This window comes from Podarcis pityusensis (genome assembly GCF_964106645.2).
Source record: "Podarcis pityusensis genome assembly, chromosome: 1".
Lineage (NCBI taxonomy): Eukaryota > Metazoa > Chordata > Lepidosauria > Squamata > Lacertidae > Podarcis > Podarcis pityusensis.
The window spans coordinates 28,245,637-28,263,988 of record NC_138028.1 but is presented as its reverse complement, the minus strand read 5'-3'; the positions used below and the strand labels follow the sequence as shown (position 1 = coordinate 28,263,988).

The 18,352-nt window shown below is 44.1% G+C and overlaps 1 protein-coding gene across 26 annotated transcripts in view; it reads left to right on the top strand.

Moving 5' to 3' along the window:
- NRXN3 (neurexin 3) overlaps positions 1–18,352 on the top strand; it is a 1,227,884-nt gene that overhangs the window by 1,036,694 nt on the left and 172,838 nt on the right. The gene's annotated exons all lie outside the window — the stretch shown is intronic.

The window sequence follows — 18,352 nt, the reverse complement described above, 5'->3', positions numbered from 1 at the left end:
GCGCAAGAGAAGTGGGGAGGGGGAGGGATGTGTCATTCTGTTTTTCAAGTGTCCTTCCAGCTATTGATTCTGGTAGTCACTTTAAACCTCCCCCTCAACTGGGATGTGATGGTATGATCTGGTGTGGATAATCAATGCTGACAAGGAGTAGATTGGTCCCAGGTAGCGATTTTTCCTCAACCCCTTTTCATTGTGCTTATGAAAGGTTATGTGGTATTTTGATTGTAGTCCTTAAAATAATGTATTATAGGAGATACATCCTGCCAGTTCTAAGGGTGTCTTGGGAATAATGCTTGAGAAAGGATCTCTGGTGTTCTGAAAATTAGATGTCTAAGCCGGCCAGGATGTGGCATATTCCCAGGGGTGAGGAGTGAAAGGGGACAACATTTTTTTGGCTGTTTTTCCTTCTTTGAGTGGATAGCCGGTGCTGACATAGCACAGAAATCAAAGTGGGTATTCTTGTCTAGCCTGAAGCAAAATTTGTTTATGTCCCCAAAAAAGCAGTAGCCAAATGCATTAAACTTTCAGAAGCTTTCTTGAACAATTCAGTGCTCTTCACTCATCAGATCTGTTTTCTTTCTGATGGGCAGCAGAAGATGCTGTATGTAGTATGGTTTGAACACAAATGCTTGAACTTTGTTCCTGGCTGAAGCTGCAGGTAATACTAGATGCACTGGTGAGAGTTGCTCATTATAAATATGATCATAGGTTGTAAGAATGGTGCTACTGGTTCAGATCACAGTCCATCTAGTGCACCCATCTGTTTCTGAGAGTGGCCAGCCAGATGCCCATTGGTTATCACAAGCCTCTTCATGTTGCTAGCCCTTTGCATCTTGCAATCATAGACACAAGTGTTTTGTGAATGGTGAATCAATCTACTCCAGAGGTGTTCTTGGGCTACAGTACCCATAATCTCTGACCACTGGCCATGCTAGCTGGGAATGATGGGAGTCCCAACAACATCTGGGGGCACCATGTTGGCTACCCTTTTTCTAAAAACCACCTACACTGCTGGCAATCACCAAAATGAATTTATAGCAGTGATTTCTAAAGGGGAGCTGAAGATCATCACCAACACCACTGCTTTTGCAAGACCAGTCATTCTCCATGAAAGTGGGCTGTGTTTTTGACCAGTTGGTGGTGATGTAACCAAACAATTTTCAGGAGGCAGGGGATTGCCATTTTAAGAAGAGGTGGTGTAGGGTTCTGTTTGTTTGAGTAAAATAAAATGTATATATGGAACACTCTGCTGCCTCTTCATGACATGGTAAGCCTCTCCCTACAACTTTTTTGCCACCCACCCCAAAATTAGGCCTTCATACAGCACGTCTTTCTGGCCCACCCTACTCCCTCAGATCTCTTTTGTGGCTTCCTCTGTCCTCACTGACAACCTCTTTGGGCTACAGGGAGCATCTCCTCATGAGCCACAAAGCTGTCTCCATTCATTTCCTGGTATGATTCCATTCATTTCCTGGTGCTGCATATATATGCAGTTGTCCTTAGTAGAACCCGCGTAAGTAAGGGGATGCCTGCATTTGCATTCTCACACAAGGGAGGAAAGGAGGAAGGTTCATTAAAAATAAATAAATCATAGCCTATTCACCTAAATCCATCTGACAGCATCTACATCTAAGGAAAATGTGAAAGGCCATTGTTTGGCTCAATTATACATCATATGCAAAGAAGGAGCATCCTCTTTAGGATTACACACACAGTTTCTGAACATAAGATTTGAGCTGAACATTGATAGGGTTGGGATGAATATTTGGTTGTGATACATTTAGGGCAGGGGGAAATAGGCAGTTTTCTATTGTTCCAGACCCTCCAAGTGTCCTTGTTTTCCAGGGTCATTCCTGATTTAGAGAAGCTGTCCTGGTTTCTGATTTGATCCCGAAATGTCCCACTTTTCTTTAGGATGTCCCTATTTTCATTGGAGAAATGTTGGAGGGTATGGAGTTATCCAAACCCTGAGCCATCTGAAGGCAATCCTGTATAGGGAAGTTTTTAAAAAAATGTTTAATGTTTTATATATGTTGGAAGCCACCCAGAGTGGCTGGGGCAACCCAGTAAGATGTGTGGGGTATAAATAGTAAAATTATCATTATGGAATGGGACACCCCCATTTTCATCGGAGAAATGTTGGAGGGTATGTTGTTCCCCACTCTTACCACAAAGGTTTAGAGGATATGTCATCATACAGTCCCCTATTTGTGACTCTCTAGCAATCATGCATTTGTGATTTGGCCCCAGATTCCCCCTACAGATGTGGTGTTAGCAAAGTGAACCAAGCCTTTCTCCCTTCTTGGATATAAGTGAAATGCCTCAATGTCACATATTCTAATAACTATAGCTTTCATACGATTTTCAGAAAAGGAAATCTCACAGATTTCTATCTGATAGGATGCCATCCAAAATAAAATTAAACTTTGCCTTATTTCCATTGATTTTCCAAACCTCTAGTTAGCAAGGTCAATGGACTAGGGAGGACATGGTACATCTCCAAGTGAATGATCAGCCTTATCGGCCGTCCCAGCCAAGCAAAGGGCAGCTTAGGACGGAGCACAGCATCCCATCTGCTGCATCCCCGCCAAATTGCAAAGCCAAAGATGCTGCGACCAAGGCACCGAAAGCATATATCCAAGTGCCAAAGGTTAGAGCCACAGTGCCAGAGAGGCAAATAGCAGGCAGCAGTACTGCTTGGCACATTGAGTGAGGAGGCTCTTTGCATTACTCATGCCATCATGGCAAAAATAGCACAGGAGCAGCTGGTAGGCTGTCAGGCTGATCCTAAGGAATAAACATGAAGAGGCTTCACTTGGTATATTAATCAATAGTTATTTGGATGGAGATCAGGGCCCAGGGAAGGGAAACCAAATAGTAACTCACTTACCATTAGGCTGTGTGTGTGTGTGCTGTATCGCTACCTTCCCCAGCTCTTCAAACCTCCATGCAGGAGCTTCCAAGTCCACATGTATTAAATTGTTCAAAATAGAAATGGATTCCAAAGCCTTCATTTTCTTTTGAAACAAAATTGGTGCACATCTCTAGCGTAATCACAGGACAAGACAGATGATCGCCCTGTGACTTTAAGATCATTGTTATGGCATTTACGGTTTGTTGGTTTGTTTTTAATGCTGTTTCCCCCCGTTATTTTAATGTATTTTCCCCCTTCTTAGTTTTGAATGTGCCTTAATTTCTTGCATTTCTGGATTTCTCGCCCACCATTATTTGAGCGGTGTTTCTCATGCATTATGCATATAGATCAAATAAGGCAGGCTTGTTAGAGATGTGAACAACACAAATTTTGTTCTAGGGAAATTTGTATGCCAAGATAAATATTTTTGAGCTTCCTTAGGGTTGACGTGCTGTAGACCAAGAAAAGAGGGTGGGTATGGCAATTCAGCTAAAGTATATTTTTAAGTATGATTTGCTGAGAGACACTAACAGTGCATCTTATACATGTCTAAGCAGAATTAAGTTCCAGTAAGTTCAGTGGGACTTAGTCCCAGCAAATTGTACATGGGATTGCGGTCTAATAGTACAGTGCTGTGCATGCATACTTGACAATATATCCCAAAGAACTCCAGGGAATTTACTGTGGCATAGACATGTCTAGGACCATGCTGTTAGGCTGCAATTTTAAGCACACTGTTGTGGGCTTAAGGCATGCTGAACTCTGTCTGAATTGTTTCTGTTTCTGTATAAAGAGGATTACAAGGAAAAGACTGGAGTTTTGTATCACCATTAATTCAAAGCCCAACTCAAACCCAATGTATTCGTGATGACTTTACTGGGAGCATCATTGTGACCCCCGGTCAGTCCCCAAGCTCCCTTACATAGTTGTGGTTGTAATGAAGGCATTTGTGTCAGTTGTTGCTGCCATGTCTCCTTCGCTCTCTGGCAGGGACACTGGAAAAGTGTGCTTGCACACGAAAGCTTATACCAAGAACTAACTTAGTTGGTCTTTAAGGTGCTACAGGAAGGAATTTTTCTATTTCGACTGGAAAATATAGTTTTCCTAGGTGCCTGAAAGGCAGATGCCCTGGAGAAATCTTATTGTCCAGAGTCCTTGGTACCAAGAACACTGCAATAGTACTGGTGTAGGAAAGAACTCCTTCTCTCTCTGCTGTCACTACAGCCATTGCCACTGCAGCAACCAAGGCGATGAGTGTGTGAGGAGTTATTCTTCTTTAGCTTGCATTGCAATCCGGTCCAAGAAGAACTAGGGGGTGGGCAGTTTGGAATGCAAGCCTGCCTTAAAGGCAGGGCAAATTTGAATCCCAAAGTGGGTGATTACAAAGTTCTGTGGCATCACTAGGCAAAAGACTCCCAAGAAAAGCCAAAAGGTTTCAAGACTAATGGAATTTCTTGGAGTTGTGCACTCCTGTATCCTGAGGAAGATGTAATCAGCAACCCCACACATCACCCTAATTTGTTAGTCCATTGGTGTGACAGGTTTTCATCCAGACCCAGTGATCAGGCAATGGAGGATGAAGGCATTGTAAGTATAAGTATAAGCAAAAGAGAAACACGTTGCACTTTTTCGCCATTATATTTTCTTTCTCTGCAAAAGGCAGAGCATTTTGACTCACCACAGCACAAATGCCTGTGCCTTTCCGTGCACAACATAGGGACACTTGTCTTAAAAGATTGCCACATACTCTGGAGCCTTGGGGGGTAAATGTAATTTTGGAAGGAATGACAGGATTATTGTTGCCATTTCAGAACTGTAATCAATAGTCCCTCGTCCCTAAAATGTCATACAACTTGCTCAGGAACTTTCTACACCTTTACTTCTTTTGTCTGGTAACATTTTCTGCTTCCTGGACATAATACAGAAGATGAAATGGAATTACATATATACACACATACATACATATACATACACACACACACACACACACACACACTCCAAAACATTCCATCCTTGCCAGCCACACACAACCTATTCTTCCTTAGTTTTCCTTGAGTTGGGCAGGCATGTGGGAACATATGCACAATTGACTTTCCAAGTCAGGTAACTTGTCCAGGACTGGTGTAGCCCCTGCGTGGATTTGCTTCACTAGATGTGGCTCATTCATCCATCAGAGATTTGATGCAAGGCAGAGATTACATTACAGAAGGGGTGTGTGTGTGTGTGGATGGATAAGCTTTAAGCAATACCTTCTGTAGTTCTGAAAACAGTTTTTTAAAAAAACGATTGCATGAAAGTCCAAGACGATGCACATCCTCAGGGAAACCTGCTACGAATAACGATGGGCTTTATTCTAATGCTGCGTGCTCTGCATGTATGGTACAGGAGCAAAAGGTAATAACCAAATGTGCATTCCCCTTCCTTAGCAGATAAAATGCCCACCCAGCCCAGTATCCTGTCCTTTGCGGTGCTGAAAAGAAATGTTAAAGGACTGAACTTTCATGATTAGACAGCGTTTTACTTAGCAGGTCAAGATGGAAAATTGAAGGAGTGGTTTACAAGGATCTTAGGGGGACACACAAGTAACCGCCCCCCTTTTGTTCTTCCAGCAACCATTTGGGGCAGGTTAGGCTCCGTTGCGAAAGTGATTCCTGGTTTGGTTCATGACGTTCCTCTTATGCTGAAGCATCATAGCCCTGTCCGTGTTTCTGGAGTACTCAGAGTGTTGAACCAGAGTGAGGCTGCAGTTCTCAAAATGTTAAGTTGTGGATGAACATATCAGACGACACAGCGATTCTTCAAACAGCTCTTGTTTATTCACAGGCCAGAACAGAACTGAACTGAAGGGTTATATATAGAGCTTATATAGAGCTCCAGTACAACGTAACTGTAACAACTTTCTGTAACTACCCAATCACTGAACGTCACTTTTGATCCCTTATTTGCATATGTGGACCTGAGTAAAAACTATCTACAGTATCCCCCTGCTGGCCCAGGGCGAGAACTTCAGTACATAACACAAAAGAACATTAGAAAAGTCCTGCTGGGTCAGACCAAATGCCTATTTAGTTCAGCATCCTGATCTTGCTGTGGTGAACCAGAAGTCTATAGGAAGCCTGCAAGCAGAACCTGCAGTTCTCAACAACTGGTATTCAGGGGCATACTGCCACTCATTCTGGAGTATTAATAGAGTCATCATGGCTACTGCATTTATTTTTTTATTAGTAGTATATTTTATATATCAGCTTTCCTCCAAGGAGCTCAAGGTGGCATACATGGCTCTCCCCATCCCCATTTTATGCTCACAACAACCCTGTGAAGGATGCTAGGCTGAGAGACAGTTATTGGTCCACCCAGGGAGGTTTGTGACTGAGCAGGGATTTGAACCCTGTTCTCCCAGGTCCTAGTCCAACACATCCTAACCACTAAGCTAATGGTCATTGATAACCTTATCCTCCATGTTTTAAAACTGTCCAAGCTGACAGCCATCACTACATCATGTGGCAGTGAGTTCCATAGAGTAACTTCCTTTTGCTTGTTCCGTTTGCCCCAACCAGAGCCGTACACAGCGTTCCAAGTGCGACCTCACCATTGATTGGTATAATGGCATTATGATATTGGCAGCTTGTTTTTAATCACGTTCCTAAGGACCCCTAACTTGGAAGTGTGCCTTTTTCTCAGCTGCCACATATTGACATTTTTATCGAGCTACCCACCACTACCCCAAGCTTTCTTTCCTGGTCAGTCACTGCTAGTTCAGTCCCCAAGCTGAATTACAGTGCATCAGCACTTTTCCCACCTGCAATTCCCAGCAGCAGGAATTCAGGAGCATACTAGCTCCAATGGGGGATATAGAACATCGCCATTGGGGCTGGCAGGCATTGACTGAATGCTATTTTTAAAAAACCTGTCTGTCACAGCTACAGGGACTGGCTGGAAAGTTGGTGACTACTACTCATGCATTTCCTTTCCTGAATCACTGAGACACTTCTTTGAAGCAGCCTCTTTCCTGTAGTTGGTGGTGAGCCAGTGTGGTGTAGTGGTTAAGAGCGGTAGTCTCGTAATCTGGGGAACCGGGTTCGCGTCCCCGCTCCTCCACATGCAGCTGCTGGGTGACCTTGGGCCAGTCACACTTCTTTGAAGTCTCTCAGCCCCACTCACCTCACAGAGTGTTTGTTGTGGGGGAGGAAGGGAAAGGAGAATGTTAGCCGCTTTGAGACTCCTGAAGGGGAGTGAAAGGCGGGATATCAAATCCAAACTCTTCTTCTTCTTCAAAGAGTTATAAATGGCTGCTATTCACCTGCTGCAGCTGCACTTTAACATCACTCCAGACTTGACTTCGCTTGGATTGCTTTCCAGTGACCAGTTTCTGTTTCTCTTTTCTGGGGCTTTGTTTGGTGTAACCAAACAAGCTCTCTCCTCGCCACCATTTTGACAGCTCAAGCATAACAAACAGCTACTTTGCTCTTCCTCCAATTACTTTGTGAGATAACCTTTCCTTCTCCCCTACGGATTTGTTCAGCGTTATTGCTGTATTTAAAAAAACAACAACAAAAAAACAAGCTGTGTTTTCTGATCTATTTTCTGGTTCACTTCTCAGTCTATACCAAAGATTGTTCCATTTTTCTTTGCACTCCAGGTTAACATTTGCTAAAGAGAAAAGCTAATAGGCATTCCGTTTGATTAGGTCATGGCTGCCGACACTTTAAAAATCAGCTGAAGAGGGCTTTGAATCTCAGGCAGCTGCGTGTTTGAGCCAACGAGCTGCTCCTTATTCCCAGGCAGTGCTTCAGGACAAGGGTGAGCCTGCAGGAGCATCTCCAGCCGTTAATGAGAGCTCTTAAACCAGCCCTTTGAAAAGCCCTCGAGGCCCAAGCAGGACCTCCTTCCCACTTCCTCATTATGGCAGCCTCCACCCCCTCTCACCCCCACCCCGTTCCCTCTGCAGCCCTTGGAAAGATAGCATTTATTTGACAGGGAGGCAGAAGCAACACAATGTGGGCTGTGTTATAGGCAAAGTGGGTTTTTAGTTACCCAGGTGAGAAAGAACGTGTCCGGACTTCAAAAGGTTTACTCTGGCAGTACAGTTTCAGGACCCTAGGGTGGTTGGTGCTGCCTGGGGGCAGCCAGATTTGTGGGGGGCGGGGGGCAAAGTTCCTGTAAATGACAGTTAAGCAAATACAGTGTTATCTTCCATGCATGAGTCCAAGCTGTCTGTGGAAAGCCTTCAGAACTGTGTTGTGTCTGTGGTACCTGCAGAACCAATGGCACGAGGACAGTGAACATACATACAGGGAGACTGTTATGTACTGAAGTTCTCACCCTGGGCCAGCAGGGAGATACTGTAGACAGTTTTCACTCAGGTCCACATATGCAAATAAGGAATTGAAAGTGATGTTCAGTGATTGGATAGTTACAGAAAGTTGTTACTGTTGCATTGTAGTGGAACTCTATATAAGCAGGCTGACTGAACCCTTCAGTTCTGTTCTGTTCTGGGTTTGTGAATAAACAAGACCTGCTTGAAGAATCGCTGTGTCATTTGATATGTTCACCCACAACTTAACAGAGACTGAATTATGCATCTTGATAAAGAGGAAAGCTTGATTTCTGTTATTTTAGTCCATCGGAGCTCTTCTGCTAAGTCGGTAATGAGGAGGGTTGGCGGGGTTGGCTAGTGTGAGATCATCCAAACAAACAGTTTTCCCCCACCTGGGCAGCACACTAGAAAGAAGATGTGAATTGGCTTCAGGTTTCACGAGGTGCAATTACTGCTGCCACACATCCTGACACTATTTCCTTTTTAAAAAAATAAGTGGGCACTGCCTTACGCATACATCTTGCAAACGTGGCAGTAGAGCAGAGGCTCAGTGACTGTTCTCCTAACTACAGGTGCACATCACTGGTGAAAGGCCATAGCTTGGTGGTAGCAAATGGCCCCAGATTTGATCCCTGGCATCTTTAGGATCCTGGAGAGATACTGCCTGTCACTGTAGACCAGTAGGACATGTGGAATTTTTCAACTTGCAAATTCCAAAAATGAGGAGTGCTAAAAAGTCGTAAAGGGACGCGGGTGGCGCTGTGGGTAAAACCTCAGCGCCTAGGACTTGCCGATCGCATGGTCGGCGGTTCGAATCCCCGCAGCGGGGTGCGCTCCCATCATTCGGTCCCAGCGCCTGCCAACCTAGCAGTTCGAAAGCACCTTCGGGTGCAAGTAGATAAATAGGGACCGCTTACCAGCGGGAAGGTAAACGGCGTTCCGTGTGCTGCGCTGGCTCGCCAGATGCAGCTTGTCACGCTGGCCACGTGACCCGGAAGTGTCTGCGGACAGCGCTGGCTCCCGGCCTCTAGAGTGAGATGAGCGCACAACCCTAGAGTCTGGCAAGACTGGCCTGTACGGGCAGGGGTACCTTTACCTTTACCTTTAAAAAGTCGTAACATAACTTGGGGGAAAGTATTTTGCTTAAATTAATCTAACTTAGTTTTGCTTGGAAAAGCAACATGTACATAAAATTGCATTAAAAATGACTGCCAAGTACTTGCAGTTCGAAAACAACCAGCGCGAGTAGATAAATAGGCACCGCTGCAGTGGGAAGGTAAATGGCATTTCTGTGAGCTCTGGCACTCATCATGATGCTCCGTGCACCAGAAGCAGTTTAGTCATGCTGGCCACATGACCTGGAAAGCTGTCTGCCAACAAACGCCGGCTCCCTCAGCCTGAAAGCGGAGATGTGCACCACACCCCATAGTCAAATTCAACTGGACTTATCCATCCAAGGGTCCTTTAAGTTTACCTTTAGCTAGTTATATTATAGTTAGTTAGCTAGTTAGTTAGTTAGTTAAGTTAGTGTATCAATCAGTCATTACCTGGCAATTAGAAGTTAAAATTAAAATTCTTTGGTTTTTCAACAGCAGTGTAGGTGCTTTTTCATCAACATAGACTTATCAAGCTAAATGTCGTCCAATCACAAATATAATAGCAGATTTGAATTCCTCACACCCAAGAACATATTTTTAAGACCCCCCTCACTGAAGAACTTTGCAAAAAATGGCACGCCCTAGTAGACCAACCTTCTCCAACCTACTGCTATCCAGATATTTTAGACTACAACTCCCCTCATCTCTGTCCATTGGCCATGTTGCCTGGTGCTGATTGGAGTTGTAGTCCAGTAACAACTGGGGGGCATCAGATTGGGGAAGATGGGTGTGGACCTGGATGGACCAATGGTCCAACTCAGTATAGGGCAACTTCCTATGTTACTAAGTGAGAACGAGCAGGAGAAACTATGTCCATCTGAGATGCTGGCTGTACTGGCGGAAGCATTCCAGTCCTTCTGTCCAAATCTCTAGCTGTGTTCTTCTGGCTGCTTTAGCCTCCTGCCCAAGTGGAAGATGTCACACTTTGTGGAATGGCATAACAACCAGTAGCTTTACAACTTCACTCCAACCTGAAGACCAGGCTGCCTAATAGGAAGACTTTCCTCACCTTCAGAGGGGAAAGGACAGAAACAGTCCATGAAACTATTAAGAAACAGTTCAATAAATGGTTTAGATAGAAGCAAAGTTCTTGTTTTCTGCTGCTATAACCTTAAGAGGCATCACAGACAGGCAGTAAGGTGATCATTCTCTGAAATTCTTCCTTTTGTTAACTAAATTACAGGCTATCTAGTGGGCAGGGATGGCAGATGAGCATGGCAGATAAGCAATGTTACCTAAGCGCCAAGTGATATGTAGACACTTTGCTTTCATTCGCTGACATGGTATCATTTGTCATTCATGCCATGGGATGAATATAAATGTCCACTGGGTTCAGCAAGCCAACAGTGCACCCCGGCCACCTTGCTACCTTGTCATCGGAGCACAGATATATAAATCACCATGTTCAAAATGCTGCAGATTCATGAGTTTATATTAGCAAATGTCCACTGTGTGTGTGTATTGCATGCCAGGGTATGGGGATGCTGTGGCAGAATTCAGTAGGGAGTGTAGCATTCGAGACCATGGACTCATACTCAGCCCATGGGCAGGGTGAGGACTTTATGGGCTCCTTGGTTCAGATTCCAGACATCCAGGCTGTCTGCCTCTTGTCCTTAATTGTGCCTCTTAGCCAGTGGCTACTTCCTGCATGTTCCCCTGCTGACACCCACCTGCTCCCTTACGACATCCATCTCCCAATGATATTTCAGCATTGATTGCAATGGGACTGGTGTGTGTGTGTACGTGTACATGCATGCACACACACACAGTGGCGTGTTGCTCCCAGTGAAGCTGTGTTGCTTTGATTTTCACTTACGGTATCTTGTGTCACTAGATTTCATCATTTTGAGGATTCTGTCATTAATCCCATGTTTGTCCTGAGAAAATCTAAACTCATGTACAAAGGGAGAAAAGTTTTGAGCAACCTTGAGTGTTTTGTGTTTCGAGATTCACTGCATGATTCAGGGTTCCACAGCAGTCATGAGTGGTCTTAGTATCCTTTCTTATTATTCATAACATAATAAATCATCATCATCATCATTTCACCAAATAGCCACTGATCACACTGGATATGCCTTTGTGAGCTGCATTCATGCTCTTGCCATAGACGCAGCTCCCCAGCATTCAACTTCTCACGTGGAAGCTGGGTTAAGTCACATCTCACCAGCCAGCTGCTCTAATCTCTCACCTAGGAGCAACCCCAACCACAACCAAACGCCCTTGCCATCATCACTTCCCAAAGGAGCGATCCAAAGGGCTCACTTGGACTTGATGCCTCACTCTTGGGACCCCTTCTGTGTGATGGAAATAATAACGATTGCATATCGCATGAGAATGTTAGTAGGTATTAAATGGTGAAAAATCGCCAAAGCGCTCCATGGGTGAGAACACCATTATCATTAGCAATTACAACTCATTACCCTTTCTCAGCATAGCAAGCTTGGGAAATCAAATCTAGGAGTTTTATAATAAGATGCAGGTTATTAATTAGCATTCATATGTAAAAAGCAGATTCTGCAAAATGAATCTTAAAAATTTAAACTGTGTATGTGTGTATGTGTAAAAAGAAAGAAAGAAGTAAAACCCTGCAAATTATGTCCTGTGATATCTTTAGTAACCTGCCTGAACAGCACAATCCTAACTATGTCTACTCAGAAGTAAGTCCTATTGAATGCAAAAAGGTTTTACTCACAGGTAGCAGAGTCAGGACTGCAGTCTCAGTACTTTCCCCCCGGCCCAGGAAAAAAAATATACTACTCTTCTCTTCTTTGATCTTAGATACCCAAATACTGAAGAACAGTCACCCTGCAAGTCCTAATCCTAAACATGAGGCCTAAACAGCTACAGGAAAAGCATGTTTCTGGAGACTGTGAGGGGATCTGGAATAGAACCATGGATGTGGGGAAAATTATTTATCCCTTTTCCTTGCTGCAGGTCCAGTCCAGATTCTGCCCTCCACCGCCATTTCTGAGACTAGAATTGGGAGGAAATTTCCCACAGACATCCACCATGTATAATGCTAAATGACAATGCTAAAATTGGAGCTATTTTCTTCCAAATGTTGTTTGTGAGGGTGCATATGTGTGCTTTTTATATTTGAATACCTTTGGATGCACACAAGATAATCTTTCTGGTGCTTGAGTGGTACGGCAAATCTAAATCTAGTCCGTCCCCCCTTTGACCTTTGCATTTGCTGCATTTCCCCCATCAGAAAAAAGTACCCAAGCTCTTAGGCCAACAGCTGTGATAGGGACTGAAAGAAAGAAAGAAAGAAATCAGATATAACATTTATGTGTGACATATTCAGTAAGCGCTTGACCCCAGCCAGCCCAGCCTCACCAGATGCAAGCTGCTCCAAATTTCAACAGAAATAATGGATGCTGAACAGCAGTGCTTTTGTGCTGCCCTTGTGGACAATATAGACCTCATCTCTGACGATCAGGGATTGAGCTGGTGCCTGTAGAGCACAGGAAATAGGCAGAGGCTGAGGAGATGAACTGTGCTTTCCAATTCTCTCTGCAATGTTTCTGAGCTCCCTCCTCCTCCTTCCCCACACCTGTGCTCCTGCTGGCACAGTCTTGCCACTCCTGTCCTTCACTTGCATAGGATGGGACTGAAAAGGAGTCAGAGCCATTCATCACCCTTCTCTCGTGTCTCTCTTTGCATTTCATGCCACTGACCTGATCCCCTCTTAAATGAGCTCTCCCAGTCAACTAGGCAGGCAGGACAATTTGACAAGCTGAGGTTAGAGCATGTGGTGAGCTGTATTCGACTCACATCAGACCAACAAGGTCAAAGAAAGGAAAGGCCACTTTTTGTCTCACTCTTTGATAAATACCCAACCTTCAAATATTCAAGCTCCATCAATACGGCATGTGTGAGTAGCTTTTTCTGCTCAGATGTAGCACGTTGGACCAAAGTATGAAATTATTTTTTCCAGGTCTGCATAAAATATGTACTTGTTCCTCCTTCCCTCCCTCCCTGCGTGTTACAATCAGAATATTAGGAGCCATCCTCTCTTATTTAAAAGTATTGAAGAAAGGTGTTTGGGTGGAGGTTGTTTCTGAAGTTTTCTGATGAAAATGGCATGACTTCAAGGTTGCTTATAAAGCATCAGTTCTATTTACGTGCTGTTTTATAAGGAAAAAAGTTATTGTACCTCATCATTAGTCTGAGGCAGCCTACTACAACCAATTAGAAAGGCAATGAAAAGCAAATCAGATATCTAATTGTTATGACAGCAGTGGTGTCAGCTTCCAAATGCTCATGCAGACAAATGTTTTGCTTTTGATGTCAGATGATTTTTCATTTAAACCCTGCTGTTGAACTTAGCATAGAGTGGCTTTTGAGTGCAAGCTGGGTATTGGAGTAGTCTCTGAAATGCTTAGGCCAAAGATTGGCGCAGCATTTTAGACTAGAAACAAGGGACTAATCCAGCAGTGGCCCATAGATCATTTCTTGAACAATTCACCAAAAAACAAGCAGCAAACTAAATGCACTTTCAAACCAATTACAACCTGAAAGAATCTGTACTAAATTACAGTTTGCCTGAGTGGAATAATGGTGGTAAAATTTCTTAAATGAATGTTGGACTTCTCAGAGACCGATCATGTGCTGCAGGAGCTGAGGATTTTTATTTTGCAATGTTTGAAAGACAATTTAATTTTTTTTATATTATTATGAACTAAGGATGGGGGTGAAATTGCAACTGTGTTCAACATACAAAGATTAGAAGCAGAACCAGCATGCTTGGGGACACTTGTGGCTGGGTTGGGTGAATGCCCCCTCCATAATTAAAGCCAGCACACAGCTACACCTAAACACCTGAGGAGGACTTACACTGATTCTCCAAGCGGACCACAGAGATCATTTTTTGTACTATTTATTTATATTTACTAGCACATCATTCCCCCCCTCCTCTGGTAGGAACACTGGGTGTTCCTATGTAACCACACACATATCCATATTAAAATCATATCAAATTCCTGTCATACTGTTCCAGAACTCCCAACACTCAAAGGGCTGGGTAAATAAATATGCTTTCAATGCATATTCCATGGGAAGGAGGTACACCACAAATAATTTCCTGGTGTGTGTGAGAGAGAGGGAGGCAGGAGCGGGGAGAGGATTGACAATTGATCTGTTTGGTGTGCTGAAATGAGTTGCTTATATGCCATGATAGTTTCGTATAGCTGTATTTTCCTTCTTAAATCATTCTCTGCAATCGCCTGGCCATTTTTCTTGTTTTTTCTCGGAACCCCTTTGGTTTGTCGATATCTGTCTGGTAATGAAATGTCCAGCAGTGAAAGCAGCATCCCAGCTGCGGTCCTGATGAACCACACTGAGAAGCTATTACACATCTTTCCCCAGCTATATATTACTTTGCAGTATGCATTATATAATTATGCCACCAGTTCCATAACTAAATGAATTGCTTTAGGAAAGAGGGCTGGAAATAGTTTCAGCCCAACATGCAGCTTCCAAAAGCAAATTCCAATTGATTAATGCTGTCAAAAGCCACTTGCCCCTTCACCCTCTTTATGCTGCAGTATTGCAGCTAATTGACCTCTGACAATATGATAGGCCTGTTTACCCATCTCCTCTGGCACTAGATGGTCCGTCCTTATAGGATTTCTCCCAGAGCCGAGTGTAATTCTCACTCACACAGAGACTATATGCCAAGACAGACAGCTCTGGTTAGGGTGCATTCTGCAGATCCACTGCCATCACATTTCAGAGGGCAGAGGAGGGCAACCAAGATGATCAAGGGTCTGGAAACCAAGAGTTATGAGAAGTGGTTGAAAGAGCTAGGTATGCTTAGCCTGGAAAAGAGGAGACTGAAAGGAGATATGATAGCCATCTTCAAGTATCTGAAGGGCTGTCACATGGAAGATGGAGCAAGCCTGTTTTCTCCTGCTCTGGAGGTTAGGTCATAAGAACTGCAGAGGTGGCCCTATTGGTTGTCATTGAGATATTGGGTATCGAAATAACTCAATAAGAGGAATGAATGCCTTTTTGGTTTCTGGCAGCAGGGAGTTCCACAGATCGACAGTGCACCAGTTTTGTGTGACTTTGTCTAATCTCCCCACAAACAAATCAGGATGAATGCTCAACAATCAGATTGTCTGGAAACACCGTTAACTCATGGAAGAGGAGAACCTTTATTTTCATAAGTAAAGTTTTAAAGTTTTAAAGTTATTTATTACTGGAGGGTTGGAGCTGGTGCAGCCTAGGGTTGCAGCCTAGAAATGGCCAGACTTGTCCTCTTTTGAAGGTCCTACATGCCCATCCGGGGGAATTTTACATTTTCAAGCAAATGTCCTGTATTTTATGCATGGGTGGCTCTGGTTCTGGCTTGGACGCTTTTTGTGACTGGATTTTTACCTCTTGAAATATGGCAACCCTAGCGCCAAACATGGGGGGGGGGGAGAGAGAGAGGAAAGGAAACTGCTTCCCCACCTTCCTTTTCTCCCCTGTCTTTCTCCTGGTCATCAGAAGCAGGATGATGCAGTGGGGGATCCCCTGTTCCCCACCTCCCCAGGCCCTGCATGAATTGCTATACCTGTAATTCATGTTAAGAGATCAATGTGTGCCATTGATTAACATTATAAACAATGCCAGTTCAATTTGCTTATGAAGCTCTCACCACTGTATCCCAGCGAGAGCATGACTTCTGGGTTGCTGAAAGACGTGACACCCACCACCTTCTTTCTTGAAAATGGGAAATAGTAAGAAGACTTTTCTCACAAACGGAGCTTTAGCCAGCTGTTTGAAAACAGCTGTTTTTATCCTCTCGTGGTGTAACCATCAGTGCATTTGTGCATGCCTTCCCCCGCCAAAGTTTACAAACTTGCAGTGCAGTTATGCTGATGGAGAATAAATACAGCATGCAGAAGTTTCCTCAGAAGAATGTGATTGGCCAATAAATGACAACTGAGATTTTCTTCATGTCTGGGATGCAGACAACCAAGCTGTTCACTCAGCTTCTGCTTTTGGAAGTGTTTTAAGAGACTCGAAGCAAAGGGTTTCGAAGCTGTTCCAGGATTTGAACAGAATCCGGGTGCTGGGTCTACCATTTTACTCTATTTACAAGCAATACATTTTGCTATGAGTTCACTCCTGGTGGTATATTTGCTCTTTTGGTTGCTTACACCCCCCCCAGAAAAACAGGATAATAATCTTCAGTAATCATTAGGGGTCATACAAATATGGTTTGTTAGGCTTGTAACAGGGGTGACAACTTGAATAAAATATTGTGGAGGCTCAAGTAAGCCCTGTCCTGTATGGACACTATTTGAATGGCAATGCCCATCAACTGGGGGGGAGGGGGCTCAACTATTTTATGGGGGGGCTGAAGACTCCTCAGCCCCTAGGTGTTAGCTCCTATGGTTTGTAATTACATATACAAGCTATTGGAAGCAGGAAAGAAGGGAGGGAGGGAGGGGAAAGTTGGTACAATTGCATTTGGTGTTTTAAGATATCACCAAGTGTATAGCACAGAATTCACCTGTAATGATTGCTTATTCATCTCTCTCTCATAATTCTCTACAGCAGTGGTTTTCAACCAGTGTGCCGTGACACCCTGGGGTGCCTTGAATGGTGTTCAGAGGTGCCGCAGGCAACATTAGCCTCTGTCCCTCTTTCCTCCCCTCCCTCCTCTGAAGCCCTCTCATGTGTCTCTGCCTCTCAAAGGCTTCAACAGCTGTTTATTGCAGCAGCCCTGGCTATAAGCTCCACAGGCGGATGGTGCCTCTGCGAGGCACCCTTCTTTGGGCAGGGGGGCAACTCAGAGACCAGGGACAGCAGCAGCTGCCCAGAGGACTCCCAAGAAGAGGAGACAGGGGAAACACTCCACAAGGGAAGGTGTTGGAAAAAGGGTGAGAGGTTGCCAGCTTTGCAGACAAGGGGTGACATAACTGGGCGCCTGAGCCCCACAGGGGTGCTACAGAAAGAACAGTGAGCCATGGACTCAAAAAGGTTGAAAACCTCTGCTTTACAGAGATATACTCACAAGCTTCTGTGATCGCTGATCTAAAATTATGAAGTTACTTCCATCTACAGTTGGAAACCTATTTCTGGGGTAGTGGTGCACAGCCTATTCTGGCTGTTCATGTTAGATGTGGCTGCCTTTGGCTGATAGGAATCTAGCTGCCTTGTCATGTCAGTGGTCCATACTTCAGGATCTCAGGCAGAGTCTTAGCACCTGGTCCTGGATCCTTTTAACTGGAGATGTGAGACACAGAATCTGAGACCTTCTGCATATACAGCATGTGCCCTGCAACTAAGCTAAGGGTCCTTATATGAGTCAGCGAATAATAAACACACTTTACCCTATCCTTTCTGGTGTAGTTCAAGGCTTCTGCTGTAAGTCTCTACAGCACAGTGTAACTTCAACAGTGTGCCAGTTGGGCATCAGCAGGGGCAGTTGGATTCACTCATAGGAAGCTAGCAACCCTATCTTTTCTGTCCTTACATGTTCAGGTTTCCCTTTTTTGGCACTCATGTAAGTCATTCTGGCTCTCACAGTTGGCTGTTGCAACATTGCAGTTCAGTTTGCTATTATTCTCTTTGATGCTCGGAGACTTGTGTATGGCAGAAGGAACTGTGGGCTGGGACCAAACCCAGCTTGTTTGAGATTGTGAAGCAGATGTTCATTTCCATGTAAAATCTTATATTCGGGCGACATTTGTTTTCAATCTCAAGTTAAAACAACAGCAATTATGCAAATGACTTGGTTCTAAGTTAATTTGATGCAGCTCCAACTCTACCATGGCTTATCTCAAGTCTGCTCAAGTTGTGACACACTACATCAAATGCACCTTGTATTTGCACTCACTGACTCCTCATTTTTACTTTCTGAAGCAGTCGACCAAACCATTTTATTGAATCTCTGGAGATTTGCTGGATTTATCTACTGCTGGTGTAGCCAAGATGGCACACTCAGATGCTGTTAGCCTTCAACTC